Source organism: Lynx rufus, unplaced genomic scaffold, assembly GCF_022079265.1.
Source record: "Lynx rufus isolate CCGP_SWC_20201006 ecotype Redwood Valley unplaced genomic scaffold, mLynRuf1.p SCAF_1, whole genome shotgun sequence".
Lineage (NCBI taxonomy): Eukaryota > Metazoa > Chordata > Mammalia > Carnivora > Felidae > Lynx > Lynx rufus.
Genome location: NW_025814823.1, coordinates 133177680 through 133202756, shown reverse-complemented (window position 1 = coordinate 133202756; position 25077 = coordinate 133177680).

The following is a 25077-nucleotide window of genomic DNA, read 5'->3' as shown; positions in this document are numbered from 1 at the left end:
CCTGGTTTTGGTAGCAGGGTATTGCTGTCATTGCAAAATGAGTTTGAGAGTGCTCTGTCTTCAATTTTTTGAAATAGGTTGAGAAGGATCGATATTAATTCTTCTTTAAATGGTAGAATTTTTCAGTGAAATCACTTGGTCTGGGCTTTATGTGGTACACGGGAGGTTTTGGATTACCGAGTCAATCTCTTTCCTAGTTATAGGTCAGTCCAGATGTTCTACTTCTTTCTGATTTAGTCTTGGTAGGTTATATGTTTCCAAAAGTGTATCTGTTTTTTCCCAGGTTATCATTTGGTTTTTTTTTATTTATTTTATTTTTTTTACATTTTATTTAGTTTTGAGAGACAGAGAGAGGCAGACTGCAGTGGGGGAGGGGCAGCGAGAGAAGGAGACACAGAATCCGAATCAGGCTCCAGGCTCTGAGCTGTCAGCACAGAGCCGGACACGGGGGTCAAACGCACAAACTGTGAGATCATGACCTGAGCCAAAGTCGGACGCTCAACCTACTGAGCCATTCAGGCACCCCAAATTTTGTTTTTAATGTTTATCCATTTTTGAGAGACAGAGACAGATCCTGAGCAGGTGAGGGGCAGAAAGAGGCAGAGACACAGAATCTGAGGCAGACTCCAGGCTCTGGTGTGTAAAGTTTGGTCGTTTGACATCTTTTATTTATTTATTTATTTATTTATGAGAGAGAGAGAGAGAGAGAGAAAGCGAGGGAGGGACAGAGTGAGAGGGGGACAGAGGATCTAAAGCAGCTCTGTGCTGACAGCACAGAGCCCAACGCGGGTCTCAAACTCATGAACCGTGAGATCATGATCTGAGCTCAAGTCAGACGCCCAACCAACTGAGCCATAATTGTTCATTATAGTCTCTTAGGATCCTTTGTATTTCTTTGATATCAGTTGTAATATCTCCTCTTTCATTTCTGATTTGATTTATTGGAGTTTTCTCTCTTTTTTTCTTAGTCTAGCTAAAGGTTGTAAATTTTGTTTATCTTTAAAAAACAAACAGCCTGTAGTTTCAGTGATCTTTTCTTTTTTTTTCTGCTTTTTTTGGTTTTTTTTTTTTGGTCTCTATTTCATTTATTTCCCGTCTCATCTTTTTTATATTCTTCCTTCTGCTAACTTTAGGTTTAGTTTGTTCTTTTGCTAGCATTTTGGTGTATAAAGTTAGGTTGTTTATTTGACATCTTTAATTAATTCATTCATTTATTTTTGGGTGGGGTAGAGAGAAAGTGGGGGAAGGGCAGAGAGAGAGGGGGATAGAGGATCTGAAACAGGTTCTGTGCTGTCAGCAGAAAGCCCAATGTGGGGCTCAAACTCAGTGAGCCATGAGATTCTGACCTGAGCTAAAGTCAGATGCTTAACTGACTGAGCCACTCAGGCGCCCCTTTATTTTTTCTTAATGTGGGTATTTAGCACTAGAAAACTTCCCACTTAGAACAGCTTTTGCAGCATCCCATAGGTTCTGTGTGTTGTTTCTACATTTTTGTTTTTTCAAGTGATTTTTAACTTTTCTTTTCAGTGTCTCCCTTGACCCATTAGTTGTTCAGGTAAGTGTTGTTTAATGTCTACACATTTGTGAATTTTCTAGTTTTCCTCCTTGTATTGATTTCTAGTTTCACACCATTGTAGTCAGAAAAAATACTCTGTATGGTTTCAGTCTTCTTAAATTTGCTAAGATTATAGGAGACTGTTAAAGACTGAGAACAAACTGAGGGTTGATGGGGGGTGGGAGGGAGGGGAGGGTGGGTGATGGGTATTGAGGAGGGCACCTTTTGGGATGAGCACTGGGTGTTGTATGGAAACCAATTTGACAATAAATTTCATATATTAAAAAAATAATAAAATTAAATAAAATTAAAAAAAAATAAAAATAAAAAAAATAAATGTTACTAAAAAAAATTTACTAAGATTGTTTTGTGCCGTTGTTTATGATGTCTCCTAGAGAATGTTTCATATGTACTTGAGAAGAATGTGTATTCTTCTGCTGTAGGATGGTGTGTGTCTATTACATCCACTTTCTCTAAAGTATGGTCCAAGTCCAACATTTCCCTGTTGATTTCTGTCTAGACGATCTATCCATTGTTAAAAGTGAGGTGTTGACGTCCCCTACTGTTGTTTTATTATGATCTATTTGTCCCATCAGATCTGTCAGTATTTGCTTTATATATTTAAAAGCTCTTATGTTGTGTACATATATACTTATGATTTTGTATCTTCTAGATGAATTTATCTTTATACCATTATATAAATATCTTCTTTGTCTCAGGGTACCTGGGTGGCTCGGTCAGTTGGGCATCTGACTTCGGCTCAGATCATAATCTCATGGCTCGTGAGTTCGAGCCCCATGTTGGGCTCTGTGCTGACAGCTCAGAGGCTGGAGCCTGCTTTGGATTCTGTGCCTCCCTCTCACTCTGCCCCTTCCTCGCTCGTACTCTGCCTCTCTCTCTCTTTCAAAAATAAATAAACGTTATAAAAAATTAAAAAAAAAACTTCTTTGTCTCTTGTTACCATTTTTGGCCTATAGTCTATTTTGTCTGATATAAGCATAGTTACCTTACTCTCCTTTGGTTTTCACCTGCATGGCATATGTTTTTCCATCCCTTCACCTTGAGCCTATGTGTGTCATTAAAGCTGAAGTGAGTCTTTTCCAAACAGTATATGATTGGGTCTTATTTTTTTCACCCATCCAGCTGCTCTATGTGTTTTGATTGGAGAATTCAATCTATTGACATTTAAGGTAATTATTAACAGGTAAGGACTCAGTAATGCCACCTTAGTGTTTTCTTGCTGTTTTGTAGTTTCCTTATTCTTTTCTTCCTCTTTTGCTCCCTTCCTTCACAAATTGATAGTGACATATTTGTTCCCTTTCACTTTATATTTGGAATCTACTATAGTTTTTGCTGCTGGTTACCATTAGGTTTACAATAAAACATCTTATATTTGTAACAGTTTATTTCACACTGACAACAACTTAACTTCGATTGCATATGAAACTTCTACACTTTTACTCCCCGTCTTTTATGAGTTTGATGCACAATTCACCTCCTTTTATACTGTATAACAATATAACATTATAGACAGTGTTACACAATATGACATTAAGAAATTGTTGCAGGTATAGCTATTTTTAATACTTGGGTCTTTTAGTCTTTATACTGGAGTTAAGTAGTTAACATAGTTAAGAGTTAAGTAGAGTTAAGTAGTTAACTGTATTGGAGTATTCTGAATCCGACTGTACGCTTACCTCTACCAGTGTGTTGTATATTTTCATATGTTTTCATGTTACTGAGTAGCATCCTTTCATTCAACTTGAGAAACTCCTTCAGCCTATTTTGCAAGGCAGGTCTAGTGGTAGTGAACTCCTTCAGCTTCTGTTTGTTTTGGAAATTATTTACCTTTACTTCACCTCTGAAGGGCAAGCCTTGCTGAGTAAAGTATTCTTGGTAGGCAGGTTTTTTCTTTCAACATTTTGAGTATGTCATCTGACTGTCTCCTGACCTGCAATATCTCTGCTGAGAAGTTTACTGATTGCCTTATAGGGATTTCCTTGTATGAGATCTTTTTTTTTTTTTTCTCTTGCTGCTTTTAGAATTCTCAGTCTTTGACTTTGGACAGCTTTATTAAAATGTGTGAAAGGTGATTAGATTGACATTTTAGGGTAATCTATTAACTTCACAAACTCGGATGTTCCAATCTCTTCTGGGTTTGGGCAGTCCTCAGCCATTATTTCTGTACATAAGCTTTCTACCTTTTTCTCCCTGTCTGGTCCTTCTCAGATTCCAGTGATACGTACAGTAGTTCTCTTGATGGTATCCCGATATGTCCTATAGGCTTTCTTCATTCATTTCCATTCTTTTTGTTTATTTGCTCCCCTGATTGGATAATTGCAATTGATCTGTCTTTTAGCTCAACCATTCTTTCTTCTGACTTAATACTAATGTTGAAGCTCTAAGGGCACTTGAGTGGCTCAGTCTGGTAAGCATCTGACTTCAGCTCAGTTCATGATCTGAGTTCATGGGTTTGAGCCCCACATTGGGCTCTGTGCTGACAGCTCAGAGCCTGGAGCCTGCTTCAGATTCTGTGTCTCCTTCTCTCTCTGCCCCTCCCCTACTCGCACTCTGTCTCTCTCTCTCTCTCAAAATAAATAAACATTAAAAAATTGAAAAAAAAAAAGACTAATGTTGAAGCTCTCTATTGAATTTTCCAGGTCAGGCAATGAGTTCTTCAGTCTCAAAATTTCTGTTTGGTTCTACTTTATGTTCTATCTCTTTGTTGAACTTCTCATTTTGTTCTCGCTTGGCTTTCTTGATATTGTTAACTTTTTATTTGTGTTCTTTTGCAGCTCTTTAGAACAATTATTTTGAATTCTTTGACAGTTTCTATATCTCCATTTCTTTGGGGCCAGTTGCTGGAGGCATACTGTATTCCTTTAGTGGAGTTATGTTTCCCTAATTCTACATCATCCATGACATACTCAAAATGTTGTGCAGTTGTCTGTGTGTTGAAAAAGCAATTACTTTTTCTAGACTTTATGGACCAACTTGAGTAAAAGAAGACTTTCACCAGTGGGTGACAGCATGTCGAAGAATGTTATCACCCGGGATCTGAAGCACAGAGTTCCAAATGCACAGATATGTGGTGGCACTGGGTCTGAGGGACAGCAGGGGGCATGTCTTTTTGGCTCAGGCTGCTGGGATCCACAGCAACTGTGTGGTCCTGGGTGAGCACTGTGGGGGGGGTCTATAAGTAGCTACAAGGGCTGTTGGGGTCTTTAGCAATGCCTCCAGGTCCAGTGGCTAGGGACCAGGGCAAGCAGCAGTGGTGGCCAGAACTAGTGGTATACATATACTTGGCTGCATGTGCCAGCTGCAGGTGCCTATGTAGTGGCAAGGGCCTGTTGTAGACACACACACATAATGGTGATGGCTAGGGTAAGCAACAAGGGCCAAGGGCCAACTGCAGGCTCACTGGAAGCTGCAGGGGCCCTGTCTGTCAGCATGGTTTCCTATAGCTGCACAACCTCCCTTGGGTTTGCACATTGCAGTGGAGGCCAGTTACAAGGGTTGGGTCAGAGGTGTGTAAGTATACAGCCAGAGGGGACAGCTGTAGACAAACATGGTGATGCAGGCCAGCGACAGAAATCAGGGCCTGATCCAGACCCACAAGCAACTGTCAGTGCCCTGGTTATTGATGTGCTGTTTCTTGTCTGCACAGTCTTCCCTTGGGCACACACACTGCAATGGAGGCTGGTGACAGATGTCAGGTCAGCAGCATGCCAGTGCAAAGCTGGAGGGGCTAGACTCAAGCAGGTGTATGGGTAATAGGTGTCAGCTGCCAGTGGCTAGGCTTGTGTCTTCATTTGTAAAGCTGCAGGGTCCTGAGCTCATTACCACTGTGGTTCCCAGGCTGTGAAAGGGGTACATAGAGGGGAGAGTATCAGACAGTTGGTATAAAAACTAAATACCTGTGGGGCAAAAGATAGTAAAATCTGTAGGGTGTTTCCAGTGAATATACTGGTTGTTAGTTTCTTCAGGGGCAAAATATGCTCAAAATATACAAAATATACAGGGTTTGTCAGCAGAGCAGGCTGTGAACCACAGTGACTCCTGCTACTGGGAGCAACTGTTTTGCTTCCTTGCTTCTAGCCAGCTTTACATCTCAGCTTTGCACATCTAGGAGGACTGAAACCAAAGCGGGACCTTCATGCAGTGCCCCAAAGACTGAGGAAGCTGGTTGCTCACTCCACTCTTTCTTTCCGGGTGAGAGGAACTCTTAAAGGCTAGGAAATTCCCTCTTGGCATCAGAAATGCTGATTTGGGGAATGGGATGATGCAGGAAAAATGAAGCTGTCTTCCTCTTCTTATGCAGTTATTCTTAGGTCTTTTGGTCCACTGTGTTGCTAAAATTTCTAAAGTAGTCTCCAGAGCTGTTTTTTTGTTCACAAATAGCTGTCTAATTGTTGATATTTAGGGAAGGATGCAGTTGGGCTCTCCTACATCACCATTTGTCCAATGTCTGCTTTCAAACTTATCCATGAGTTGCTGGTGGTCAAATATTTACTATCATATTTGATAATGACTGACCCAAGTTCACTTTTTCCCTTAAAATTTAGACAGACAACATAGCAATTACAGCAAGTTTTGATAATAAGGCCAACACAATCCATAAAGCTATCACTCCAGTCTTAAAAAAAATTTTTTTTAAGGTTTATTCATTTTTCAGAGACAGAGCATGAGCGGGGGAGGGGCAGAGAGAGAGGGAGACACAGAATCCAAAGCAGACTCAAGGCACTGAGCTGTCAGCACAGAGCCCGATGTGGGGCTCAAACCCACAGAGGTTGAGATCATGACCTGAGCTGAAGTCAGACGCCCACCCAACTGAGCCACCCAGGTGCCCCTACCACTCCAGTCTTTATATAACACTTCTGGAGTGGCAATCATAATGTACATATATATTTTTTTAATTTTTAAATGTTTGTTTTTGAGAGAGAGAGAGAGGCACAGAGATTGAGTGGGGGAGGGGGGAGAGAGAGAGAGAGAGAGAGAGAGAGAGACAAAGAATCCAAAGCAGGCTTCAGGCTCTGAGCTGTCAGCACAGAGCCCGATGCAGGGCTTGAACTCACCAATGGTGAGATCATGACCTGAGTGGAAGTTGGACGATTAACCCAACAGAGCCACCCAGACACCCCCATGTATTTTCATAAATTGCCTTTCCCACTTATCATTATGTTTATTATAATCAGTTTTTGTGTTGTCTTCCTATATTTCTAATTATCATTTAAAATTTATACAGTAGGGGCGCCTGGGTGGCGCAGTCGGTTAAGCGTCCGACTTCAGCCAGGTCATGATCTCACGGTCCGTGAGTTCGAGCCCCGCGTCAGGCTCTGGGCTGATGGCTCAGAGCCTGGAGCCTGTTTCCGATTCTGTGTCTCCCACTCTCTGCCCCTCCCCCGTTCATGCTCTGTCTCTCTCTGTCCCAAAAATAAATAAACGTTGAAAAAAAAAATTAAAAAAAAATAAAATAAAATTTATACAGTAGACCAAGGACCTGCTTTAATTAATTATTCTCATATTATTGCTTATTTGGGTTGCTACCAGTTTTTTGCTTTAACATATAGTACTTCCATGAACACCAAAATAACTGTTAAGGCTCAGTGACACCAGTAATCCCATTTGTGTCTGATGACAACCAATTCAAAAATCAATATTTTAATTTGTACCATGTTTGTTTCATATTTAGCAGAGTTTAAAGCAAACTAGATAATATACACATATAGAAATTGTCTGTAATTAAATAATATCCAGATTATTTCTTACAGTTATAGAGAGCTTCTTTTTTCTGGTTTTTCAGAGTGATGGAACAATTTAGAAATTTTTCTTGTTTTGGTTTTTTTTTTTAATGTTTTTATTTATTTTTGAGACAGAGAGAGGCAGAGCATGAGGAGGGGAGGGGCAGAGAGAGAAGGAGACACAGAATCCGAAACGGGCTCCAGGTTCTGAGCTGTCAGCACAGAGCCTGATGCGGGGCTCGAACTCACGGACCATGAGATCATGACCTGATCCGAAGCCAGACGCTCAACCGACTGAGCCACCCAGGCGCCCCTCTTGTTTTGTTTTTGACCAAAATTAAAAATGCCCAGGGACTACTAAATACAAATAAAGAAATGTTTGATTTTTTCTGATGTACTATTCCAGCAGAATCCTTCCTTCTTTTTAAGAATTTCAATACAGGGGTGACTGGGTGGCTCAGTCAGTTAGGCCATCTGATTTCTGATCAGGTCATGATCTCATGGCTTGTGGGTTCAAGCCCTGTGTCAGGCTCTGGGCTGACAGCTCAGAGCCTGGAGCCTGCTTCAGATTCCGTGTCTCTCTCTCCCTTTGTCCCTCCCCCACTCACACTGTCTCTCGAAAATAAACATTTTTTAATTAAAAAATAATTTAAAAGTTTCAGTACAAACTGGCTTTGCCAATACATTTTATAATAAACACTTGATAAAAGAAATTCTTAACTGGCTAGTAGCATATATGTATACAAAACTATAGCACAAATAACTATATTTAGAAATGTAAGATTATGTACAACTGTGTACCATTTTCCTAACATGGAAGCAAGGACGATTTCATAAATATTGAAGTAGAAAAGCTGATGTTCTATTTTCTGATTTGATAGATCAATAAATAGTATTTGAAATGTAACCAGTTACATCCAATTCATTTTAAAACCATGAGCAGGATGATTGAAGCAGCAATGTTTTTGCTTTTGTCCCTAAAGATAATGAACATGCTGTTGGGTTGTGAAGAAAGTGAGGATAGAGAGCAGATGGGATTTTTGGCATAGAGCAGGCAAGCCTGACTGTCGGCAGCAGGAGCTGGCTAATGTTCTAGCATACGGTGCTGATAATACCTCAATCAATTAAAGAAGTGCCATCCAGGATTTGCCAGTCAGAAGACATCTTCACTACTTTTTCTTAAAGCAATGAACGGCTTCATTATAACCTCCTATGGGGCCAAGCAGCCAATTTAGGATTCACTTTTGACAGTTGGCTGATGTCAGTTTTTCAATGAATGTATGTGCTTGCCTGGAAATATTGCTAATGTGAAATGTTGCTATTTGTATGATACTATGTCACCATCTGAACAGCACAAGCATAATTTATTCGTCACCCACAAATATTTATTGAACTTAACTGTTGACTGCTTTAATATGTACATAACAAACCTTTTGTTTTCAAAGCTGATTAGACTGCAAATCAGCATGGGGCTTCCTGTGAATTCCCCTGTTCCTCCTGTATCTCTCCCCATGGCATTTATCAATTTGTTTTTATAATCTCTCTCTCAGAGTAAAAACCAAAGTGATCCTTACAATGGCCTAACAGACCCTACACAAACTTCCTTATATATCTGACCTCTTCTTGCCCTCCCTCTTTCCCTCTCCCTCTGTCTGACTCTCTTCATGTGGATGAAGTATAAAATTCCACTCTATGGAAAGAAATGATCCTTTACACTAGGTTGAGCACTTACTGGATACCCAGCACATCAGAGTGGATATGAAAGATCTTCCTTCGAGGAGTTTCCAATAATTTCAGAAATGAGACTAAAAAAAAAGCAAACACACATGACAATATAATAATAAATTGTTGCTGTAAGTTATAAACTGAATAAGTTTTAAATATCAAAGAACAGCAAAGTTCAGCATTCAGAAAGGGCATGATGAAGACTATATCCTTGTACCCAGTTATCATCATGACTTTATTTACTGTTTATTATTACTTTATTTTTTTTTTATCATTAAAAGGAAGGCTTCCGAATCTTTCTTTTTCTCCCCTTACTTTCCCCTGAGTACCAGGTGGATATTTCTAAATGCTCCAAACTAAGCAAGTGTGAATCTGAATTTATTAATCCTGATTTCTTTTTTTATTAATTTTATTTATTTATTTTGACAGAGAGAGAGCAGGGGAGGGGCACACAGAGAGGGAGAAAGAGAGAATCCCAAGTAGGCTCCACACTGTAAGCACAGAGCCCAACACGGGGCTCAAACTCACAAGCCATGAGATCAGGACCTGAGCCAAAACCAAGAGTCAGATGCTTAACCAACTGAACCACCCAGGCAACCGTATTATTCCTGATTTCAATTAGTGGCATCACTACCTGTCTTCCAACAACAGCCGGAACCTGGAAGTCACCCTTCATGCCTCCTAACTGCCCCCTCCCCCTCATCTGCATCTTATTATCCTGGGACTTCTTAAGTATGTCCTAGGTATACATTTTCTTCCCTAAACTTCCTTTTTCAGCACCTTGGCTGGTGCCAATGTCATCTCTATTGTGGGTTTTACAAGAACCTTCTAACCATGTACTAACTCTAAGTTTCTTTTCCCTAAGCCCAGCCACTACTACCCCATCTATTTTACATACAACATAGTGATCTTTTTAAAGTTCAAATCAAATCATTTATGTCACTATTGCTCTTGGAATAAAATCTTTTGCATGATATCAACGGTCCTTCTTGTCACCAAGCCTTTCCAGATGACATTCTGGATGCTCTCCTGTCTGACGGCAGACAGTAGGGTATTTTCCTTATTACCAAATCTAACAAGTCCCACTAGGGCCAATATTAATCAAGGGGGTCTGATCCAAGGGAGTGGAACGGGGTCTAGGAGAGGGACTTTGGAAATGTTCTAGGGACAAAGCCAAGGCCAAAGTTTTTGGCTCTTGGATAGGTTCTGATCCAGCTCTATTGGGGAGAATTATAGGAATCAGGGGGAGCAAAAGTAGAAAATGAACTCTGCTTGTTGCATCCAATTTCTACTGCCATGACTACAAAATTAGCAGTTCAAAACTTCACACATATACTATCTCAAAGTTCCTGGAGGTCAGGAGCCCAGGCAGGGCTTGGATGGGACCTCTGCTCAGGGATCCACAGGCAGCACTGAGCACAGCTGGACTGCAATCTCATCTGGTACTTGGGGTCCTCTTTCAGGCTCGTTCAGGTTGTTAGCAGAATTCAGCTCCTGGCAGTTGTAGAACTGAAGCCCTCAGCTCTTAGAGGTTGCCTCTCTCCATAGGCAGTTCACAATACGGTTGCTTCTTCAAGCTCAAGAGGAGAACATCTTTCTTGCTTCAGGTCATTTAGAGACGGCCTGGTGTCTGTCTGCCTGCCTATCTCTCTCTCAAAATACATCCTTAATTCTGTACCTCCTCTATTTTATTATCCCTCCCTCTCTGATCCTAGCCATGAGAATACAGTATGAGGGGCGCCTGGGCGGCTCAGTCGGATAAGTGTCTGACTTCAACTCGGTCGTGATCTTGCAGTTTGTGGGTTTGAGCCCCATGTCAGGCTCTGTGCTGGCAACTCAGAGCCCGGAGCCTTTTTCAGATACTGTGTCTCCCTCTCTATTTGTCCAGCTCCCCTGCTCACTCTCTGTCTCTCTCAAAAAAGAAACATTAAAAAATTAATTAAAAAAAGAAAATACATTAAGAAAGGCAATTTTTCTTTTTTTGTATTTATGCTTTTTTTTACACTTCTTTTCTATAACTTGAGTGTGTATTGTCATCCATTAATTTATTTACTAGTCACTATTACTATCCCTATTCCCCAGATTGGGAAATGAGGCACAGAAATGTTAAAGAACTTCTCTAAGTTCACACAACCAGTCCTAGCTAACTAGTAGATCTGGAATTCGAGACAGCTTGGGTGGGGACAGTTGGGTAGCTTATGTCCTACCCATAGTGGTAGTGAATGAAAAAAAATGCAGGAGGAGGAGTAGCTGGAGACAGAAGTTGACTTTTTTCGCAGAGGTGGATCTGTGGGTGTCAGGAGAGAGGGTACTGACAGTAATAATATCAACCTGGGATTTCCTTTGAAATGTGACTAAATCTCACAGGTGCCTGCCATTCAAACAGGATCTACATGACAGAGACAATGATATCTAAATGTGAGGCTCTCGTGAGGCACCTGGGTGGCTCAGTCGGTTAAACATCCAACTTTGGCTCAGGTCATGATCTCACAGTTTGTGAGTTCGAGCCCTGTGTCTGTTTTGACAGCTTGGAGCCTGGAGACTGGAGCCTGCTTCAGATTCTGTGTCTCCCTCTCTCTCTGCCCTTCCTCTGCTTAAACTCTCTCTCTCTCTCTCTCTCAAAAATAAATAAACATGGGAATGCAAGCTGGTGCAGCCACTCTAGAAAACAGTATGGAGGTTTCTCAAAAAACTAAAAATAGAACTACCCTATGACCCAGCAATTGCACTACTAGGCATTTATCCACGGGATACAGGTGTGCTGTTTTGAAGGGACACATACACTCCATGTCTATAGCAGCACTATCAACAATAGTCAAAGTATGGAAAGAGCCCAAATGTCCATCGATGGATGAATGGATAAAGAAGATGTGGTATATATATGCATACAATGGAGTATTACTCAGCAATCAAAAAGAATGAAATCTTGCCATTTGCAACTATGTGGATGGAACTGGAGGGTATTATGCTAAGTGAAATTAGTCAGTCAGAGAAAGACAAAAATCATGTAAGTCCTCACTCACATGAGGACTTTAAGAGACAAAACAGATGAACTTAAGGGAAGGGAAACAAAAATAATATAAAAACAGGGAGGGGGACAAAACAGACTCGTAAATATGGAGAACAAACTGAGGGTTACTGGAGGGGCTGTGGGACGGGAGATGGGCTAAATGGGTAAGGGGCACTAAGGAATCTACTCCTGAAATCATTGTTTCACCATAGGCTAACTAATTTGGATGTAAATTTTAAAAAATAAAAAATAAAACAAGTTAAAAAAATAAACATTAAATTCCACATGAGTGAAATCATATGGTATTTGTCTTTCTGATTACCCTTGATCTTAGCCAAAAGGCCTAGAAGTGATGTCTTTCTCTGACTTATTTCACTTAGTATAATACTGTCTAGATCCATCTGTGTTGTTGCAAATAGCAAGATTTCATTCTTTTTGATGGCTGAGTGTTATACCATTGTACATGTATACCACACCTTCTTTATCCATTCTTCAGTGGATGGACACTTGGGGTGTTTCCATAATTTGGCTACTGTGGATAATACTCCTATAAACACTGGGGTACATGTACCCCTTTGAATTAGTATCTTTGTATTCTTTGGGTAAATACCTAGTAGTGCAATTGCTAGATTGTAGGGTAGTTCTATTTCTAACTTTTTTTTTAATGTTTACTTATTTTTGAGAGAGACAAAGAGAGAGACAGAGAGAGAAACCACGAGGGACAGAGGGGTAGAGAGAGGGAGACACAGAATCCAAAGCAGGCTCCAGGCTCCGTGCTGTCAGCACAGAGCCCGACGTGGGGCTCAAACCCACGAACCATGAGATCATTGAAATTGAGAACTTTATTACTCACAAGTTCTGGAGGAAGTATACTGAGAATTTTATTACTTACAAGTTCTGGAGGAAGTATACTGCATGCCTTGAGAGGCCACACAGGGAGGTCAAGGCAGAGAGTAGAAAAAGAAGCAGAACCTGAGGCACTACAGTGGGGAATGCTTTGAGGGTCCTGGGCTTGGGCCAAACTATAAGAGTGGAGTTTTGGTAAGCCCCACAGTGTTTTATCTAAGGTAGCCATAAAGCATACAGGCACTGGGAGGCAGGGAAAATTGTTGAACAAAAGGGCTGTTGGGGCATTGACACCAGGACTTAAATTTGCTGTGACTCTGTGGTTTCTCTCTAGGACATGTGCTTACATAAGGGAGCTGATATCAGATTAAGGTCCCTGTAGATTTCTTTGCTACACAAAATAGATACTGAGGCAGAAATACCCATGAAGCAACTTAAACTCTTGACAGCTATTTGTATATCTTCTTTGGAGAAATGTCTATTCAAGTCCTTTGACCATTTTTTAATCAAGTTTTTTTTAAATTGATGGTTTATAAGTTCCCTGTATATTATAGATATTAACCCCTTGTCACATATGTAGTTTGCAATCATTTTCTCCCTTTCCACATTTCACTTTGTTGCCTTTTCGCTTTGTTGTTTCCTCTGATGTGCAGAATTTTTTAGTTTTGATGTAGTCTCATTTGTCTATTTTTTGTTAGCTGTGCTTTTGGTGTCACATGCAGGAAATCATTGCCAAATCTAATGTTTGGGAAATCTGAAGCTTTCCCCCATGTTTTCTCCTAGTCATTTTACAGTTGTAACTCTTACGTTTAGGTCTCTAACTCATTCTTAGTTTTTGTATTTAGTGTAAGGTAAATGTTCCAGCATCATTCGTTTGCATGAGATTCTCCTTTTCCCATGTGTAGTCTTGGCACTCTTATCAAAAATTATTTGGCCATATAAGCAAGTGTTTATTTTTGGACTTTCTATTCTCTGCCATTGGTTTATACATCTATCATTATGTCAGTACTGTACTGTCTTAATTTTTCCTGCTTTGTAGTATGTTTTAAAATGAAGATGTCCGAGGTCTCCAACTTTGTTCTTCTTCTTCAAGGATGTTTTGCTATTCAGGGTCCCTTGAGATCCCCTATGAATTTTAGGATGATTTTTCCTATTTATGTGAAATATACCTTTGAGATTTTGACAAAGACTGCATTGAGTCCATACATTGTTTTGGGCAGTATGATCATTTTAACAAGAGGACATCTTCCAAGTCACAAGCACAGGTTATCCAGTTTGGTGTATTCCATTTATTTGTATCTTTTTAAAAATTTCTTTCAGCAATATCTTGTTCTTTTTCATGTACAAGTCTTTCATATCCTTAGTTGAATTTATTCCTAAGTGCTTTATCCTTTTGGATGCATTAGTAAATAAAATTGATTTTTCGATCCTGTAACTTTACTAAAATTATTAGTTGTAATAGCTGTGTGTGTGTATGTGTGTGTGTGTGTGTGTAATCTTCAGGGTTTTCAAGAAATAAGATTGTGTCATCTGCTAAGAGATTACTTTTATTTCTTTTCTAATTTGAATGACTTTTATATCTTTTTCTTCTCTAATTGCTCTGGCTAGCACTTCTAGTACTATGTTGAATAGTAGTGGTGAGAATGTTCATTCTTATCTTGCTCCTAAACTTAGATAAAAACCTCTCAGTCTTTTACCACTGAGTACAATAGGCTTTTCCTATATGGCTTTTATTGTGTTGAGGTAGTTCCTTTCTGTTCCTAGTTTGCTGAATGTTTTTATCATGAAAGGGTGCTGAATTTTATCAAATGCTTTTCTGCATCTTTTGAGATGATCCTGTGGTTTTGGTTTATTTTTGTTAATATGGTATAATCCACTGAGTATTTTCATATATATAACCATCGTTCATTCCAGATATAAATCCCGCCTGTCATGGTGCTTAATCCCTACATATGTTATTGAATTTATTTTCCTAGTATTTTGTTTAGGGTTTTTGAATCAGTGTTCATCAGGGATATTGGTCTGTAGTTTTTTCTTACGATGTCTTTGTCTGTTTTTGGTATAAGGGTGATGTTAGCCTCATAGACTGAGTTTGGGAGCATTCTATCCTCTTCAATTGTTGGAAGAGTTTGAGAAGGATTGGCATTAGTTCCTATCTAAATGTTTTGTAGAATTCTTCAGTGAAACCATCTGGCCCTGGACTTTACTTTGATGGGAGGTTTTTGATTATTCATTCCCCTTACAAGTTATAGGTCTATTCAGATTTTGTTTGTCTTGATTCAGTCTTCAAAGGTTGTTTCTAGGAACTTATCCATTTCTTTCAGGTTGTCCAGTTTGTTGGGTAGTTACCAGTTGTAATGTCTCTTTGTTTTTCTATTCTTTATTTCATCCATCTCTGCTGTAATCTTTACTCTTTTTTTCTGCTGCTAATTCTGCATTTAGTTTGTTCTTTTTCTAGTCCCTTGAGGTGCATGTTAGAGTGTTGACTTGAGAGCTCTGAGAACTTACCATTATGACCTTCCCTTTTAGTACTGATTTTGCTATATCCCAAAAGTTTTCGTGTGTTGTTTTCATTTTCACTTATCTTCACATGTTTTCTACATTTCTTTGTGATTTATTTTTGCCCCCTTTTTAATTTAAAAATACATTGTTCATGTTCAACATATTTATAGATTTTCCTACTGCTAGTAATTTCTAGTTTGATTCCATTGTGGTCGGAGAAAGCATTTCATATGATTTCAACCTTAAAACATTTTTATTTTATTTTATTTATTTTTTGAGAGAGAGAGAGAGAGAGAGAGCAAGCAGGGGAGGGGTAGAGAGTGACAGAGACACAGAATCCAAAGCAGGCTCTAGGCTCTGAGCTGTCAGCACAGAGCCTGACGCGGGGCTCAAACCCAAGAACTTCGAGATCATGACCTGAGCCAAAGTCAAACACTTAACCAACTGAGCCACCCAGGCACCCCTATACCATATTTTATTTATTTATTACTTTATTTAATGTTACCTTAGTTAGAATTTCACTATATTGTCAAGTAGTAATAATGATGAAAATCTTCCTTTTCTTGTTTAGTGGGGATGCTTCTAGAATTTCAGCATATTCTTATTTTTTCCATTTTGGTGTCTTCCTTGACTCATTAGTTATCAAGAGTATGCTGTTTCATGTCCACACATTCGTGAATTTTCCACTAAAGTTGTTATCAGCTTAAAGAAGACTGTATATAAGATGCTTTATGCAAGTCTCATGGTAATTACAAAGCAAAAACCCACAGTAGATTCACAAAAGATTAAAAGAACAGAATCAAAGCATACCACTATGGACTATTTAGTCAATACCGGTGGTACTGGAGTTGTCTCTAATCTAAGGCTAAAGATTCCTCATTACCAATGCCTTCTGTATACTCTACCTGATGCCTGTGAATCATGAAGATTTCCACAGTTGCTGATAAAAATGGGCATTTTTACTCACCCTGTATGAACACAGTGCACTCTTACCTGCAAGTGTAGGTCACTGTCAACTCAAATCCTTTTGGGTAGTTCTTTACTCTGCCCTGAGGACTTTCCTCACACATATGCTGATCAGGACTCAGCTGAATTCATGAAGGGGATCCCATGCAGATCTCTCCAGTTCTGTGCAGCTCTCTCCTGTCCTTTTGCCTGGTGGACTGTACCTCCTTTGGTTTGCCTAGAGTCTTAGCTCCACCTCCTCAATTTAGGGAGTTTGCCAGCCTTGCCTGGATTCCCCTTCTATGCTCCATGACCTGAAATTCTGGGGTGGGAAACTGGGGCATTCATGAAGTTCACCTCTTTTTACAGCCATCCTTCAGCTATCACTGTCCTTCACTGCCTGATATCCAGTATTTTGAAAATCAGTATTTCATATATTTTGTCTGTTTTTGGTCATTTGAAGAGGGAAGATAAATCCATAATGACTAGAACAACCAATGCTAATAAATTTACTCTTAAGTGTAAATGAAAAAATAAAAAATCTACATATGCCTAAACCAGTTTTGAAAACAGGAACAAAGAGAGAACACTTACCCTTTAAGACAACAATTCTCTAAGTATTATCCCCAAACCATAAACAGCAAGCAAGTAGAAATAGAAATTCTTGGGCACAGAGTTACTTAATCAAAAGCCTGGTGGATGAGACCCAACAAGCCCTCCTGGTGAGAATCACTGCTTTAAGATATTAGGATATATAAACTTCTAGTTATAAAAGTAACATAGTATATAAAAGCAAATATAGAAAAATGTTAATGGAAGAACTGATGTTTAGGTGTTTATTATAAAACGTCCAAATTTGCTGGAAAAAAATGATACAAACATAGGAACATAAAAATAGACCAAAGAACACTACAGAAAGCTCAAGCATGTTTGCATAGGTACTTGTTATAATCAACATTGCATCACAGATCAATAGAAAAAAAGTAGACATGTTTGACCTTGCAGTGAAAACATGGAGTTTGATCCCAACTTTGCCTCACATACAATGGTGGGCTCTAGATGGATTAAAACCGAAATAAATATACCTAATACACTGGATACAAATATACCTACTAAACCTAAGTAAATATACCCAGCTAATAGGAGTGAATGTGGAAAATAATTTTTTTACTCAGGGATGGGGAAGACTTAAGAACAATGAAGCATACATGATAGATTTATCTTCATTTACGTTAAAAAATTTTTTTAAACAAAGGATATCATAAACAAAAGTAAACAGATTGTGCTCTGGGAGAATGACTAAAACGACAGAAGAGTAGTATCTCTGGACAAGAAACTTGTACAAATCAGTCTTGAAAAATCATAAAAATAGGGGATGGGAATAGGAAATTACACAATAGTAAACCTTACGGGCTAACAAGTCTATGTACTTGTCAGACACTAGTAATCAAAGGAATGGAAAGTAAACCAATGTCAAGATACGTTATTCATTAAACAGGCAAAACTTGAAGTCACATAAAACTGTTTGCAAATATGTGGAGAATGAGATCCATGTCTACCTAGTAAGAGTGTAAACTGGTGCAGACTTTCTGGGAAGTACTTCAGTAGTACTTTGTGAAATTAATAGTATCTTTGACCTAGCAATTGTAATCCTAGGCATGAAATTTTCACAAAGGTTCAAAAAATAACATGAATGAGGATACTCACCACTGTGGTGTTTATGAAAGCAGGGAGTGAAGTAGAATAATCATAGGTATTCATCACTAGAAAAACTGCTGAGTCAAATGCAGTCAATTCATGCCTTTATATATACATGTATATACATTCGTGTAAAAAAATCTATTCTTGTAAAAAAAAATCTATATAGCCTATTGCATTTATTAAATAAGATACCAACACTATTTTTATAATCATTATTCACCCTATAAATTCCAACTTAGACTTTAGTATAAGAATTTAAAATTAACTAATTAATTAACCAAAGTTAACCAATTAATGGAGAGTTTCTTTTTTTTTTCAAAGTACTCTACACCCAACATGAGGCTGACCCAACTGAGCCAGCCAGGCACCCCATGCATAATTTTTTTAGAAAAAGTATAATCCTCACTTGTAGACATCATCTACTACTTTATATTCACTTTTGCTTTTTTACATCCTCATTCGTATTTATGATCAGCACTAATTTTTTTAACTTTTAATTAATTTTTTTACCATTTACTTTATTTTTTAAATTTACATCCAAATTAGTTAGCATATAGTGGAACAATGATTTCAGGAGTATATTTCTTAATGCCCCTTGCCCATATAGCCCATCCCCCTCCCACAACCCCTCCAATAACCCTGCTTGTTCTCCATATTTAAGAGTCTCTTATGTTTTGTCCCTCTCCCTGTTTTTTATTATTTTTGCTTCCCTTCCCTTAGGTTCATCTGTTTTGTATCTTAAAATCCTCACATGAGTTAAGTCATATGATATTTGTCTTTCTCTAATTTCACTTAGCATAATGGCCTCTAGTTCCATCCACGTAGTTGTGAATGGCAAGATGTCTTTCTTTTTGATTGTTGAGTAATACTCCGTTATATATATATACCACATCATATTTTTTTTAATTTTTTTAAATTTACATCCAAATTAGTTAGCATATAGTGCAACAATGATTTCAGGAGTAGATTCCTTAATGCCCCTTACCCATTTAGCCCATCCCCCCTCCCACAACCCCTCCAATAAGCCTCTGTTTTCCATATTTAAGAGTCTCTTACGTTTTGTCCCCCTCCCTGTTTTTATATTATTTTTGTTTCCCTTCCCTTATGTTCATCTGTTTTGTCTCTGAAAGTCTTCATATGAGTGAAGTCATGATATTTGTCTTTCTCTAATTTCGCTTAGCGTAATACCCTCCAGTTCCATCCACGTAGTTGCAAATGGCAAGATTTCCTTCTTTTTGATTGCTGAGTAATACTCCATTGTGTGTGTGTGTGTGTGTGTGTGTGTGTGTGTATATATACCACTTCTTCTTTATCCATTCATCCATCGATGGACATTTGGGCTCTTTCCATACTTTGGCTATTGTTGATAGTGCTGGTATAAATATTGAGGTGCATATGTCCTTTTGAAACAGCACACCTGTATCCCGTGGATAAATGCCTAGTAGTGCAATTGCTGGGTCGTAGGGTAGTTCTATTTTTAGCTTTTTGACAAACCTCCATACTGTTGTCCAGAGTGGCTGCACCAGCTTGCATTCCCACCAACAGTGCAAAAGAGATCCTCTTTCTTTGCATCCTCGTCAACATCTGTTGTTGCCTGAGTTGTTAATGTTAGCCATTCTGACAGGTGCAAGGTGGTATCTCATTGTAGTTTTGATTTGTATTTCCCTGATGATGAGTGATGTGGAGCATTTTTTCATGTGTCAGTTGGCCATCTGGATGTCTTCTTTGGAGAAGTATCTATTCATGTCTTTTGCCCATTTCTTCAATGGATTATTTGTTCTTTGGGTGTTGAGTTTGGTAAGTTCTCTATAGATTCTGGATACTAACTCTTTATCTGATATGTCATTTGCAAGTATCTTCTCCCATTCCGCTGGTTGCCTTTTAGTTTTGCTGATTGTTTCCTTCGCTGTGCAGAAGCTTTTTATTTTGATGAGGTCCCAATAGTTGATTTTTGCTTTTGTTTCCCTTGCCTCTGGAGATGTGTTGAGTGAAAAGTTGCTGCGGCCAAGATCAAAGAGGTTTTTGCCTGCTTTCTCAAGGATTTTGATGGCTTCCTTACTTTAGGCCTTTCATCCATTTTGAGTTTACTTTTGTGTATGGTGTAAGAAAGTGGTCCAGGTTCACTTTTCTGTATGTCACTGTCCAGTTTTCCCAACACCATTTGCTGAAAAGACTGTCTTTATTCCACTGGATATTCTTTCCTGCTTTGTTGAAGATTAGTTGGCCATATGTTTGTGGGTCCATTTCTGGGTTCTCTATTCTGTTCCATTGATCTGAGTGTCTGTTTTTGTGCCAGTACCTCACTGTCTTGATGATTACAACTTTGTAATACAGCTTGAAGTCCATGATCAGCACTAATTACACTACTTTAGCTCCACTACATCTGGTTTTGGTCATTATTTCTTGGACCTCAAATCTACTTTTGAGATTTCTCATGTTGTTCAAATATATTCCTTGGTACATGTTTTGGAGAGGCTCTGTGGGAGGTTAATTTTGACACCTTGATCTGAAAATGTCCTTATTTTGCCCTCTGACTTGAACAGCTTTAGATATTCTTGCATCCAAAGTGGGTGATTAAAGTTCTGATTTTGTTCACTTTGCAAGTTACTGCCTTCACATTGTGGTACGTAAGATGCTTCTTCTGAAACTTTTAAAAATGTTCTACATACCTGATCTGAAACTTCATATAGACATATCTGAAGTGTGTGCATGTTTATAGTTTTTGATTGGCCATGAATAGACCCATTTGGTCTGAGGACCCATGCTATGCTTCAGGTTTAGGACATTTTCTTGAGATGGTGTTTTTTTCTTGTGTATCCATACCCTTCTCTCTCCCTTTGAACTATTAGAATCATGTTGGAACACAAGACTTCTTTCACGTCTCATTTCACACTATTTTGTGGTTCATTTGCATTACTTTCCATAGAATCCAATTCCTAAGAACTTGGAGATTTGCTCTTTAGGGGTATCCTTCTTAATCCTCAGCACAACTACTGAATTTGTGACAAATTCTACTTTGCATTATGAAGATACTTAAATGCTTCCCTAAGAGTTGATCTTGCAAATTCAATATACTCATTTATCCAGGAGAAGACACTATTTTAAAATTCTGGTTTCTTGGGGCACCTGAGTGGCTCAGTCAAGAGTCCAACTCTTGATTTCAGCTCAGGTCTTATCTTGCGGTTCATGGGTTTGAGCCCCGTGTCAGGCTCTGCAATGGCAGTGTGGCAGCAGCTTGGGATTCTCTCTCCCTCTCTCTGTCCCTCCCCAGCTTGTGCTGTGTCTGTCTCTTTCAAAATAAATATATATATTTTTTGATTTCTTTAAATATTGGTACTTCTCTTTGGGGACTCTCTTCATGGTGTTGCCCTTCTTTAAATGTTCAGTAAATGTTGTTCTCATATTAGTATAAACTTGTCTGAGAATGTTATTGGCTTACTGCAAACTATTTGCCCCAACGATAGGCAAAAGGAAGGATACAACACTGGGTAAGACATGCTACCTCAAAATAGCCCATGCTGGTTTTCATTTCTAATATAATAACTCATTGCTCATGCCTTGAGCCATATATCACCTTTTGCTTACTGTTTGGTATTAAAAAAGGTGATTATTATAAACAATTTCTAATGATGCAGTACCCCATTATCTAGAATTCTTTCTTGATCTTTTATGCTGTGTCTACTTTTGAAGCATCCCTGAGACCAAATTCACCTTTCATTGTAGAGTTCTCTGGTCCTTTCTGCCCTAGGATTTCAAAGAATTCCTTAAAATTTATCTAACAAGTGCTCTCCTTTATTTCCCCAAACTGTGGAGATAAAACAATACTTTTACCTATCATAGTATGAAATAATAGTCTTTTCTGTCACTTCTAGGGATGTGGATGGAAGGAGGAGCTTGAAGCATGCACCAGGGTGCAACCTTGAACAATTAATTTACTTTTTGACAACTAAGCCTGTACATGTTTCCTCCTATTCTTGGGAAAACAAAAGTGCTTTTGAAGGATGATTCAAACGTGCAAGATGTTTTAATATCCATTTTGGGATAGCATTAGTTCTGAGTATTAAGTTTTGCCTTCAGTGAAGATGAGACTTCTAATCATCCATCTTAAATATCCATGATCTCTGCATTTTCTTCCATTTCTTCAATACTTATTTTTCTTTAGGTTTTCTGACAAGGAAGTTAGTTAGAAAGAACACATTAAAGAAAAAAGTGATCATTCTATTCTTTTTTTAAAGTTTTATTTATTTTTTTGTGGGGGGGCAAGCAGGGGACATGCAGAGAAACAGGGGAACAGAGGATCTGAAGTGGGCTCTAACTCATGAACAGTGAGATCATGACCCGAGCAGAAGTCAGATGCTTAACTGAGTCACCCAGGTGCCCCAAAAAGAGATCCTTCTAGAGCTGTGGTTTGCAGGGAACAAAATTGGCCTGATTAAAGGAACATTGGTTCAGGAAAAATGTGTATAGACTTAACAATTTTTCATGGAAAATAATGAGTCATGGCGGGGACAGGGACTATAATATTATAGTATGGACTTTTTCCTTTACTGGTGATATGTGAGCTTCTCATATTTCATTCTGCGATTGGATTAAGGGGCTGGTTAAGAAGCTACACGGCCACATGAAATCCCAAGGGAGATCATGTCTCAAATTGTTACATTTGAAAAGGCAATTATTATCAATAGGATTATTTCTTTTTCAGCCCTTTTCCCAACCATCCTATAGAAAGGTTTTAGAAATGCCTTAAATTGTTGTCTAAAATAAAATGTGAGGAGATTCTACTGAGATCTTTTTCCTAAAAATTTTTTCTGTTTAGAATGCAAATTGCTTCACAAAGAGAATGCATAGTTCTAAAATAAAGATGATAGCATTGTCTTAAAAACTTCCCCAAACTGTAATGGACTATGCCTACTACACCCTGGGATTAAAAATTCTGCAGAGGTAAAGAAACCGCAGCTTTAGGTATAAAATGGACAACTTTTTTGAACTCTCTATTAAGAAACAGGGGGAGGGCACTTGGCTGGCTCAGTCAGTAGAGCATGAGACTATTGATCTCAGCATTGTGAGTTTGAGCCCTATGTTGGGCATGGAGCTGGAAGGAAGAAAGGAAGGGAGGGAGGAAAAAAAGAAACAAAGGGAATCCCTAAAGGTTGGAGCAGGCTGCCCATACAATTTAGATTATTCTTTAAAAGAAAAGTGATATCAGGGCACATGGGTGGCTCAGTTGGTTGAGCATCTGATTTCTTCAGCTCAGGTCATGATCTCACGGTTCATGAGTTCAAGCCCTGCATTGGGCTTGCTGCTGTCTGTGCAGGGCCTGATTCGGATCCTCTATGCCCCTGTCTCTCTGCCCCTCCCCTGCTCACACACTCTCTCTAAAAAATAAACATTAAAAAAATAAAAATAAAAGTGGTATCTTGTTGGTCCCTTGTACATCAATTACATGTATTCATTAATGCTTTTGATGAAACACAAAATTATTTTAATTTCAATGTCTATTTCATAAGAAATTTATTACTACACACCAAAAGAATAATATGAATTTCAACAAAAGGAATGAAAAAAATACCCTTTCAAATAGATATGACTGGTCACCAATCTTGAACTGGAAAACATTTCCCATTCCAGGGGCTTCCTTTAGAAGTAAAAAACAGTAGTTTAAGGTAAATTACATTTCCTCCATACCCAGAAATGCAAGGGTTTAAATAGCCAAAAAAACAAAAAACAAAAACAGATGTATATCTTTCTATGACAATTCTTCTCACCCTGAATTTCATAAAATAAATCAAACAACTTTAAACAGAATTAGTTTATTACCTATTCACTACGTTACTTCAAGCAATCTAAATATGCACAAAAAAATTTGGAATGTTTTATAAATGCTGACTGATAAAAATATTACATGGCTGCTAATGGGATTTCTTTTGAAGCACAACAAATTAATACTTAAAAGTTTAGTTCTGTTTATGGCAATGTTTGTGTTTAAAGAATTTTTGAAGTATATACACAACTTAAGTCCAAAGAGGTCAGAAAAATATTTACATAATAAATGTGTAGGAAATTTTAGAATTTCATGGATTTAGATGAACTGATGATTCTCTAGTGCATCAGTATAAAACTTCAGTTTGTGTAAACAATTCTGTACAGAATATATTACTCTGAACATACAACTTTTAACAGTTTAAAATCTTAGGGTGGTCAATTTTAAAGTTTTTTTTTTTTTTTTTAACATTTATTTATTTTTGAGAGACAGAGAAATACAGATCATGAGCAGGGAAGGGGCAGAGAGAGAGGAAGACACAGAATCCGAAGCAGGCTCCAGGCTGTCAGCACAGAGCCCGACGTGGGGATCAAACCCATGAACTGTGAGGTCATGACCCGATCCGAAGTCAGATGCTCAACCAACTGAGCCACCCAGGCACCTGTAGGGTGGTCAATTTTAAACGCTGTCACTAAAAATAAGACAGTTTTGGTTTTGATGGTTTGCTACATAATATTTAAATAAGGTCAGTTAAGGGTATGTAGAGGTTGTGACTACAAATTACTCAACAATATGTAAAATAAAAATGTTGTTTCCTCAGAATATTTAACCTTCTATTCAGATTTTGAAAACTTATCATTACCAAAACAAAAATTCTAACAAAGAGTTCTTCATTTTAATTTTCCAATATTTTAGAAGAAAATTATGGCTATTAAGTGCAAAACATTTTTGCTATTTTTTTGTTATATACTGTATCATGTTACTCCCACTCCTTTGTAACTAATTTTCTCACTGAACTTAGTGTTATAAGAGCAGTAAAAAAATTTTTTAATTAACAAGAGGAGAATAAAATACTAGTGCATTTAACACTTGCTGCACATGTAGTAAATCAGTATAATATGCAGACAATTAACTTAAGGTTCTTTGTGGCTTATTTCCTTTTCCAAAATTATAGTCCATGTATCTGATTCAAGATAAACTAGTTGAAAATGTCACGATTATAACTATTTCATGTATTCCTTATTAACAGTAGAATATGACTGAAAATTTGAGAGCAACAAAAAAATGATGT